This window comes from Oryzias melastigma, linkage group LG17, assembly GCF_002922805.2.
Source record: "Oryzias melastigma strain HK-1 linkage group LG17, ASM292280v2, whole genome shotgun sequence".
In the NCBI taxonomy this organism is placed as follows: Eukaryota; Metazoa; Chordata; class Actinopteri; order Beloniformes; family Adrianichthyidae; genus Oryzias; species Oryzias melastigma.
In genome coordinates, this window is record NC_050528.1 from 24,059,307 (window position 1) to 24,068,773 (window position 9,467).

General features: G+C 37.1%; 1 protein-coding gene and 1 long non-coding RNA gene across 2 annotated transcripts in view; one reads left to right on the forward strand and one right to left on the reverse strand.

Annotated features, from left to right (window-relative positions):
* The first annotated feature begins 1,117 nt into the window (after window positions 1-1,117).
* Window positions 1,118-6,572, forward strand: LOC112147642. The gene is made up of 4 exons (XR_002919496.2): window positions 1,118-1,274; window positions 2,841-2,975; window positions 6,362-6,482; window positions 6,557-6,572. It is a non-coding gene; the product is annotated as an uncharacterized LOC112147642 (long non-coding RNA).
* A 732-nt stretch (window positions 6,573-7,304) lies between these two features.
* LOC112147464 (SH3-containing GRB2-like protein 3-interacting protein 1) overlaps window positions 7,305-9,467 on the reverse strand; it is a gene marked incomplete in the record, with an annotated part of 24,251 nt that continues 22,088 nt past the window's right edge. Inside the window, 1 exon segment of the mRNA XM_024273872.2 lies at window positions 7,305-9,467.

A 9,467-nucleotide genomic window follows, 5' to 3' on the forward strand; every position in this document is an offset into this window, starting at 1 on the left:
TCCATTATTTACATACCCTAATATACAATTTGGCTGTATTAACAAAGAAAAGAAAATTCAATTTTTGTACAATAATTTAGTAATTTTTTGGTAAGTTTTTTATTCATAGGTGTCGATTTTTGAATGAGAGTCCACATTTTTTGTTTTTTAAAAATGACTTGCTTCTTTTTTGTAAATCCCTTGAAAAGATAAAAAATAAGAATGCCACAAAACTTTTAGATTGTTTGTCTGTTTACCTGGACTGATGAGATTTTTCCGTACCCTTTATTTTATAGATAATCTTGGTTGGAATGTTTTAGACATTGATGCCTCCCAATTTGATTAAGATTTCTGAGTATAGTTAGAATATTTTATTTCCATATTATCTACATTTATATGTATTTTGAAACATTTCTTTTTGTTTCCTCTCTGCCTTTCTTTTTACTGCTTAATTTGAATTCATTTTGTTTTTACATGTATACATATCTGGAAACACGCTTTGTAATGCTTTTGTAATGTCTAACTTATCAAAAAAAAAAAAAAAAAAACTTTCCACTTCTCGCGATAAATCACCGCAAGACCTCCTTCGCGGCCATTCATATTGGCCAAAAAAACTCGAGTTAAAACCATAGTGTGCAAGTATGGTAATTCGTTGGCTTTAAATAGGAGGCAGTGACAAGCGCATATCAGGATCAGGTCTAGTAGTCGCCCGCCGGCCTGCGCTGAGGGCATAAATGAATGGCATTCTCTCTGTTATATCAATTTTATATACAGTCTATGGTCAGACTACTGCGGTCAAGCCAGCTGTCGCAGTGTCAGACTCCAGTCATGAATTTGACGACTTTAGACTCGACTTGGACTTTCCTACCTCTGACTCGTGACTTGACTCGGACTTTGATATACATAACTTGTGACTTGACTCGGACTTTAGCCCTCTGACTCGGAAAGACTTGCTATTTTCCCCCCAAATCCACGGATTATAAAGTATATCGAGAAAAAGCCGCACGCCGCGGTCTCTGTGTGTCTTTGTTTACATTCGTCTGTGGTGTCGGCCCAACATCCAATCAAGTTTGATTGATCTGACAGTCCAACCAATCAAATTGCAGAAAAACATAGTTCCCGCCTCCCTTTAAAAGCACGGGTTCCTGTTTGCGGGTGTTTTTATTTCTGGCATAAAAGTTTAGACATCGTCCACAACAAACGGTTTGCAATTTGCAGAACATGTGGATTAAAGGATTACTCACAGAGATTCAACAACAACCAACTTCATCTGACTGTAGGAGCAGCAACATCAAGTAAGTTCTGAGTGAAAGCTGACGCTAGCTTAGCGGCTAACCGCTGGCTGCAGTTAAATGAATGGGACTGTAAACTGTTAGCACTGTGACACCGTGCAGCCAACTCAGTATAATCACTGAGTGACAACAGGTGATTTGGACATTTCCACCGCTCAGATCTTTACCTGGGATCTGGGCGGGACGCGAGTGACCATAACGGGAGCAGCAGGGCTGGTGGGGACCCGGGCTTGGTTGTTTTCTGATAGAAATCCAGCAAATGTATTATAGAATTCACAGAGATGCTGCATGAGGGTTTTTTCTTTCGCCTATTTTTCGGTTTACCACTTTTGCTGCTTTATGCTTTGTGGTGTGTTTCAGAGAAAAAAAGCATCCTCTTTATCTGGGGTTCACACTCCCTCTTGAATATTTGCTGCTTTCCTTCCTTTTTTCATTGAAAAAAATATATGCATTTACTGCTTTAAGAGTTTTTAGTTAGTATGTCTTTATTTTAGTCTTTCACCTGCTATCACGAGATGTGCGCTTCTGATAAAGAAAGATGTGTCCACCATAAATACAATTTATTTGATTCTAATAAATTTAATCGTGAATATACTCATAATCTCTGTATTCAGAGTATTTCCTGTTCAAGTACAGCGTGAACAGTCATATTTTGTGCATAACTTTGCAATATATATTTATACATAACATTTCATGTGAATAGTCACTTTCTATATATATATGTGTGTGTGTGTTTGTATATATTAGTTTTACATTTAGCATTTTTGTTTTGAATCTTCTAACTAAAGCAGAAGGATGTCTAGAGTGTCATATATTTTTTCGTCACTAAATGTCACTAAAACCCAGTGTTCCGATCTGGACAAATTCTGTTAAGTTTTCTGTGAAAAATAAAATCCATAAAGTGAAGAAAAATGTCCTGTCAAACTCTTTCGCTGATGGAGGATTATATGTTTTGACTTTTACGGTTTTCAATCAGGTTTTGAAAATTGAATTTATCAAAAGATTTCTTGAGAGTTCTAATAATTTATGGAATATTTTCCCCAACTATTAACTTGGTAATTTAGGAGGTCTAAATTTTTTACTGAAATGCTCTTTTTCTGTTGGAAAGCTCCCTGTTAGATTGGCCAATTTTCCCCAACAAGCTCTGTTATGCTGGACTCTTATGTTTAAACACAACTTTTCTCCTCACAATTGCATTTTGTGCAACAATTGTTACATTTTACACAAAAACAAAACTTTCTTTTTACAAAACTGGTTTGTCAATAAAATTATAACAGTGAATCAATTATTTGATGATAAAGGAAATCGGCACACATATGAAAGTTTTTTACGGAAATACAATGTTGTTGTACCTCAGAAATAATTTGATTTGGTTATTGGCTTGATTCCACATAATATATATTTAATAGCACATAATGTAAAATTTGAAGACTTAAATTTACCTCAAAAATTGATTTCAGTTCAGGGAATTGATCTAGCTACATAGTCTTATAAAATAAGCATATATTTATGTGTTCAGGAAACAAATGTCACAAATGAACACTATGCTATTCCTTCACGTTTCCTTAGAAAGGCTGTGAGCTGGAGCTGATTCTGATGTCAGAGACCCAAGCCGTGCACCACATGAACAACAGTGGAAGACAGATGCAGAACCTGATGATGGAGACCCTCATCCACTAAGGTTCAACCCCAGACACATCCCAGGTATCCAACCGCCTCCAAACACAGGAAACCATCACCAGGTGAAATCTTTTCCCACTGATGCTGCAAACTCTGCACCAAGAGACTTATTGGGAGTTTGGAGACTTGTGACTGTCACTGCCAGCATCACCAAGGCCTTTGAGGAGCCTTCGAGGACAGAACTGCCCTCTCTGACCAAAAACCCCTGTAGATAATTGACCTTTTGTGCACTGCTTTTTTGCACATTTAGAGAGAAAGACAGAAATGTTGTTGCGAATAGCTTCACACTGGACACATTTAAATCTGTTCATATTTAATCAAAACAGTGAAAAACAGTGTAAAAAAGACAAACGAACGTTAAACAAAAAAGTCCAAAGCACATAACCTCAAAATGAAATCTATTTCTACAGAGTAAATCCTCATCTAAAAATGTCGACAGCATGCGCCTCCTGTTGTTTCAAACTGCTGCATCGGTACATTCCATTGAGGAAAACAACAGTATGACAATGATTACATTGTTGAATTGTAAAGTAGGTGTTAAAAGGTCTTCACGGACCCATTGATGAAGTCTGCTCCCATTGGCTACCCGTCATCTGTCACTCAAACCCCCCAGACGTTTGACGTCAGACCCACAAACGCTTATTGAGCCATCTGATTGGTCAATTTATAACTCTAATAACTTGTGATAATGGAAAAAAATCTTTAAAAAAAAATAGGATTAGAAAAAGAAGTTAATCAGAAAGCAGCAGAGGAAGAATGATTATTGTGACATATAAAATGACTGAGAAATAACTGTCTGTTTCTCAATGTAAGTCAATGGGACTTTGGCCTTTTTGCAACCCAGTGGTACTTCCTATATGGAACACGGAAGTATAGGGGCTTGCTCTGTCCAGTTATTTTATATACAGTCTATGGTTATATCATGTCAAGACGTCGACCACCACCCCCGTTTTGGGCCGCCATACCATCTATGCCGGGCGGGCACAAGCGAGGGCCTCGTGTATCTGATCTGATACATGGGTAGGCCAAAGGGCACATCTGGATCTGACCCGCCCCTCAGATGGCAGGGCCATGTGGCATAGCCAGACCTGATCCCGTACTAAACCGATCCGGTACATCCGGATCTGCATTTTTTTTTTTTTTTTTAATAAATATTACTGATGTTAGTTATGACTGAATATGTCTAATGTTTTATGGTACATTTATTTTTAACACTTTAGGCACCAGAGTTTTACCTGTTTTACCTTTACTTCCAGTTTGAGTGGACGCTGGCATGATTGTTGTCGCTACTCTCCGGCTGAAGTAACTTTTTTCACATGGTTTTACTCTGGATTTTGCTGTGGACTGAATTTTTCTGTGGATTTATGCCCCGTGAAACTGAGGAAGGTACATTTTATTGTGCTTCATGGACTACTTTTGTTCGTGAGCAGCTGAACAAACTAGCCTGCTGCCGCTGTCTTTACCTCTGACATGGCTTCCCCTGCCCGGAGCGGAGCATGAAGCCCCTGGACGTTTGGAAGTGTTATTGAGAAATTCATCTTGTCCTGCTAAGAGCAAATTGAAGCACAGAAACACAAAATAAAGCAGTTTTATTTGAAAAAAAAATGAAGGGGGTTACTTCCTGAAAAGCATAATAATACAACTCCAATAAACAATGAATAAATAAATATATGAAATAATGCTATATTTACATATATGATATTATAAGTTTAGAATTACTTAAAATCAGCATGAACTATATACAGTTTATATTAATTAATACCATTTTTTTTAAAGTTCTTGTGAAATTATATTATTAGCAATTGGTTTCTTATTCTATAATTTGATATTAAATCCAATTTTGAACTTGTGAATCAAAACTTATACACTATTCTGTATTTTGTGTACATAAACATGATTCATTCCAGAATTGGAGAACCTTTTATGTCCCAAAAAAATCAAATTTGAAAAGTTTCACATAAAATGTAGTCAATCAAAGACATGCATATTGAAATAAAATCTAACTGTCCTGAGATACAATCTACGGCAAATAAAATATAAAAATGCTTGAAAATAGTTTTTAACCTTTTAACTCCGGAGCTCCCGTGTTTATGTTTTTTGATTTACTGTAATTTTTTTTTTCCTCTTTTTTTGCTTTTCTCCCTCAGAATCTGCTGGAGTTACATAGATCATGTTAAGTTAACTGTTGAAAAGTTAAAGGATTTTGTGTTTAAGCATCACTGGCGGCGCCTCAGGTGTTAAAGGGTTAAAATAAGTCAGGAGTACCTTCTAAAATGCCATTTTCCCCTTAAATCTAAATTAAAACTTAAAGTTATTTATTTTTTTGTATTAGATGTTTCATTGCTGTCTATTATAACTGTGGAGACATCTGTTCAAATTAAATTAAAATATTTCCATCAATAATTATTAATCAATGAAACATGTGTCCCACAACATCCCCCACTACATTTTTTAGCACAGAAAAAGAAGAATGATGCAGAGAATCACCTGATATGCTGGATTTGACATCATCAAACAGTCTCCAAAAGAATGAGTATCTCAACTCTTGTATTTTTCACGTTTTCAGAATCAGAATTCTTCATTGTCGCTACAATTGCAAATTGTAACGAGATTCGTACAAATCAAGAGGACGAATCAATTGTGCAAAAATGAGAGGTAGCTGCAACTTGCAATATACAGGTGTCCAAGGATGCAATTTTACAAACATGCAATTTATAAATAAATATATATCATTGATGAATATGTAGCAGAAACTTATAAAGGTGAATATTTACTTCTCATGAATTTTGAAGCCCAATTATCATCCAATTCTGGAATGAACCATGAAGAAAGTCAAATAAATGCTTAAAGTTTAATTTCAATACAATAACAAATTACGTAATTTCTTTTTTTCCTGTTTTGTACCGATCTATTGATTTTCAAGTTTCCTCTGCATGGCTTACCCCTTTTCATGATAAAAATCAGTTAGACAAGTGTCTCCATAAAAGTGTTTAATTTCTTGGAACCACAGAACATCCCACTTTGTTGCTATGTAGACAGCAATAACCTCCGTTTGCTGTGAGGTGTATATCTCAAGCGATCCATTAAGCATCTCTTCCTTAAGTCGATGTCAATAAAAAGCCTGCAGTTAGGACATAAAAGACCACTTCTCCCTGAAACAACACTGATAACCGACAGCTTTCACCACGACAGGGATTCCCACGCACATCCCAAATGATCAAACCCACATCCGCCGTTAAAAGCAGACGATGACTGCCTGAGATAACACTATGCATTTATGGAGCAGTCAGTGCAGGAAGACTCAGAGCATATAAGGCCCGGTCAGGACAGATGGTTTTTTGACTGCAAACATGAGATCCAGAGTCCTTCTCATCCTGCTGCTCTGTCTGCTGTGTGCTGCACACGCTCAGACGCAGGACAACACGAACACACTGCGGCTGTGCGGGCGAGCCTTTCTGCGGGCGCTGGTGTACACCTGCGGAGGGTCCAGATGGAGACGACTGATGGAACCGGAGGAGACCTTGTCGGCTGGTCAGTGCTCAGACACTCCAACTTTCTTTCTGCTTTAACCTTTAAACATTAAAAGTGCTGACTCTGGCTTGCAGAAGTACTCTCAGCATCCATCTATCAGAAGAGAACAGCTGCACCAGTGATGGACCACCAGCGGAGAGACCAAAACCAAGCTCTGAAAACGATGTGCTGTCAGTACGGCTGTCAAAGAAGTGACCTCTCCAGGCTCTGTTAGCAGCGACTACAGTGATTACAAAATAGTCAAATGTGAAGAGAAATAGTATCACCTTTTATGCTAAAAATACATTAAACAAAATTTTGTTCCAAACTCTTGGTACATTTTATTTTTTATGTTGCCTTACTAAACAATTTAGCATTTTTTGTTGAATTTTCTCCATCTTGGCATTACCAGAAACATTCAAAATTTGGTCACAACTGGAACTAGTGAGGACTTGAGCATCAACTCCATCAGTTCTGTAGTAAAGCTTTACTGTGTTTTTTTCAGAGAAGTAAAAATGTGTTTTTATTTTCTTTAGAGTTACATAAGTTCAATACTCATAATGGTTTTGTGTTTCAGATGGTGAGCAAATCTTAAAGATCTCTTGAGACATAGCTAGAATAATTTTCACAATAATATAATTTGGTCCATGGGTCAGTAATCACCCTTTTGTTTACCTTTTTCTGTCACAAAATGAACCATTTTCATGAAATAACATGATCATTGATTTTAATTTTTAAAAATACTAATTTGTTCTATTTTTATTTTTTCTTCTTTTTTTAAAATCGTTTGCTATGTATTTGTTTGTCTCACAGATGCGGATCACACAAATAAGTAATAACACCTTTTAGATTATTCAATCCATGAATTTAATTTCAAAGTCTTTGGATGAGAAATTTACACTAGATGATTGCATAATCCCCTTTAATGCAGTGAAGGATTACAGCACCGATGCTGTAGTGGACCAAAGAAATGTACAGAAAACATCAGGTACTAATATATTACTCTGTTCAAAATAAGGCAAAAAATACAAAATCAAAAATACTGAACATAAAGTGAGCTGAAAGAACAATCTGTCTTTTCTAAGAAACTATATTCAGTCTTATTATCAGGCCCAAAGTGTTAAGTCAACACAAAACATTCCATACAATGTGATGTCCACGAAGGATGAACATGAAGCAATGACCTTTTTCCACAAATAAGATTTGTGTGCCAGTCGAACACAGGATGATATCAAACACCTAATATTGCATGGTTGTAGGTATACCAATGACATGCCAAGTATAATGACGATGGGTTCCCGAACACCAAAACAGTGAGAGGAGACTTAAAAATGGAGGAATAAGTCTCATCCCATAGCACACGGTACACAACAGCTGCATTGAGACAAACCCAAAATCACACTGTTGGGAGTGGTGGTGGACAAATGCGGCTCTCATGCAGGACCTGCGACGATTCGTGTCGTCCGGGAGACCTGCATGTGAGATGAACAGAGCGCCGAGTGCTCTCAATCAAACGCATGATGAGTGCTGACATCAACAAACCAAGAGACACTCACAGAAACATCAATTTGCCCAGAGAAATATTTGAACCATAACTTTGTATGTACACTTTTTATACTTACATTTTTAAATATTGCTATTAGAAAAAAATATCACATTTATTTGACATTGAGGGAAGGAAATAAGTCAAGGATTGTATTAGTGCTGTTTTAATAAATATACTTTTTTTGTTACTCTGATGTTTCCGACTGTCCTACATGAAAGTGCAAAACTTTTTTTCTTTTTGTCAAACAAAAAGGAAATGGTCTTGCTGTTGTGGCTCTCGGTGTCACAGCTTCACATTGTGTTCAACCTGGCTACGCCATGTTTTCGTAAGCAGAAATCCAACCGAAGGAGATGAAAACAAATACAACATAGGCAACACCAATCGTGGTACGTTCACACCGGGCTCGGAAACGTGCGTCCAAGCGCCCACTTTCAATGAAAATGAAAAGCAATTTTTTGTCTGAATTAGAATTCGAGTTCGTCCCCTATCCCTCCAATTGTAGGGGTACTTGAGGGGACAGGGTTGTCCGAAATAGATTTTTGTTCTAGCATGAGCTTTTTAAAGTTATAAAACCAAAGTCTTGTATTTCCAAGCGATAGCAGCTCCACGCTAACGTAGCTGACAGGCGACTATTGATGACATCATCGAGTGGGAGTGACATTTGACTTTGAAAACACAATTTTTCTGTAATTCTACTTTTGGAGGACTAAATGTAGGGTTAAGGGAAGAATTTGGATTTAGCCTATAAGTTCATTTTCGGGCTCTATGGACAAAAGTAAAACCAGTTGAATTTTGACCAATCTGGGACTCTGATTTGGTAGTGACGTACAGATAGCGTCCTTTTCAAAACACAGAAGTACCGACCATTTGAAAATTAATAATGAATAAGAAATGATCAATTGCCATTTGGTGGAATTATATGAAACCAAGTATTTCATATATTGGAATAGAACTGTGAAAAAAAAGTCTGGAGTGAAATGTCCAACATTTCGCACCCAGCCTCTTCCAACTGTGAGTACATGTGCGAAAATAGGTGCTAAAAGTTCAAGCACGCCCGTATAGCGAGTTTTTGAATGCATCACACATGCCCGGTGTGCACGTAGCATCAGATGTAAGAGGGGAACTCGCATTTGATGCCAGTTTGAGTTGAAATTGGGTTGAAATTGATAGATCTGTTCACACAAGGCAATCCTAAGTGTACCCGAGTACACTTGACTTCAAACTCAAAACAAGATTTTTGGCTTGTTTAACCTACACGTTCTGTGCTCCAGCATATATATATATAAGCTAATATGCGGACACTGATGCTAAACTGATCTGGTTTGATCTCCAAAGGCAGCAAGATTTTCCAAATCTCATAATGCCAATTGTTGCTCATAATGGTTTAAAACAAACTAAAAAGGTGCTCCACAACACGAACCACATTAAAAAATAATATGCTCTTAGCCCTATAACATTTC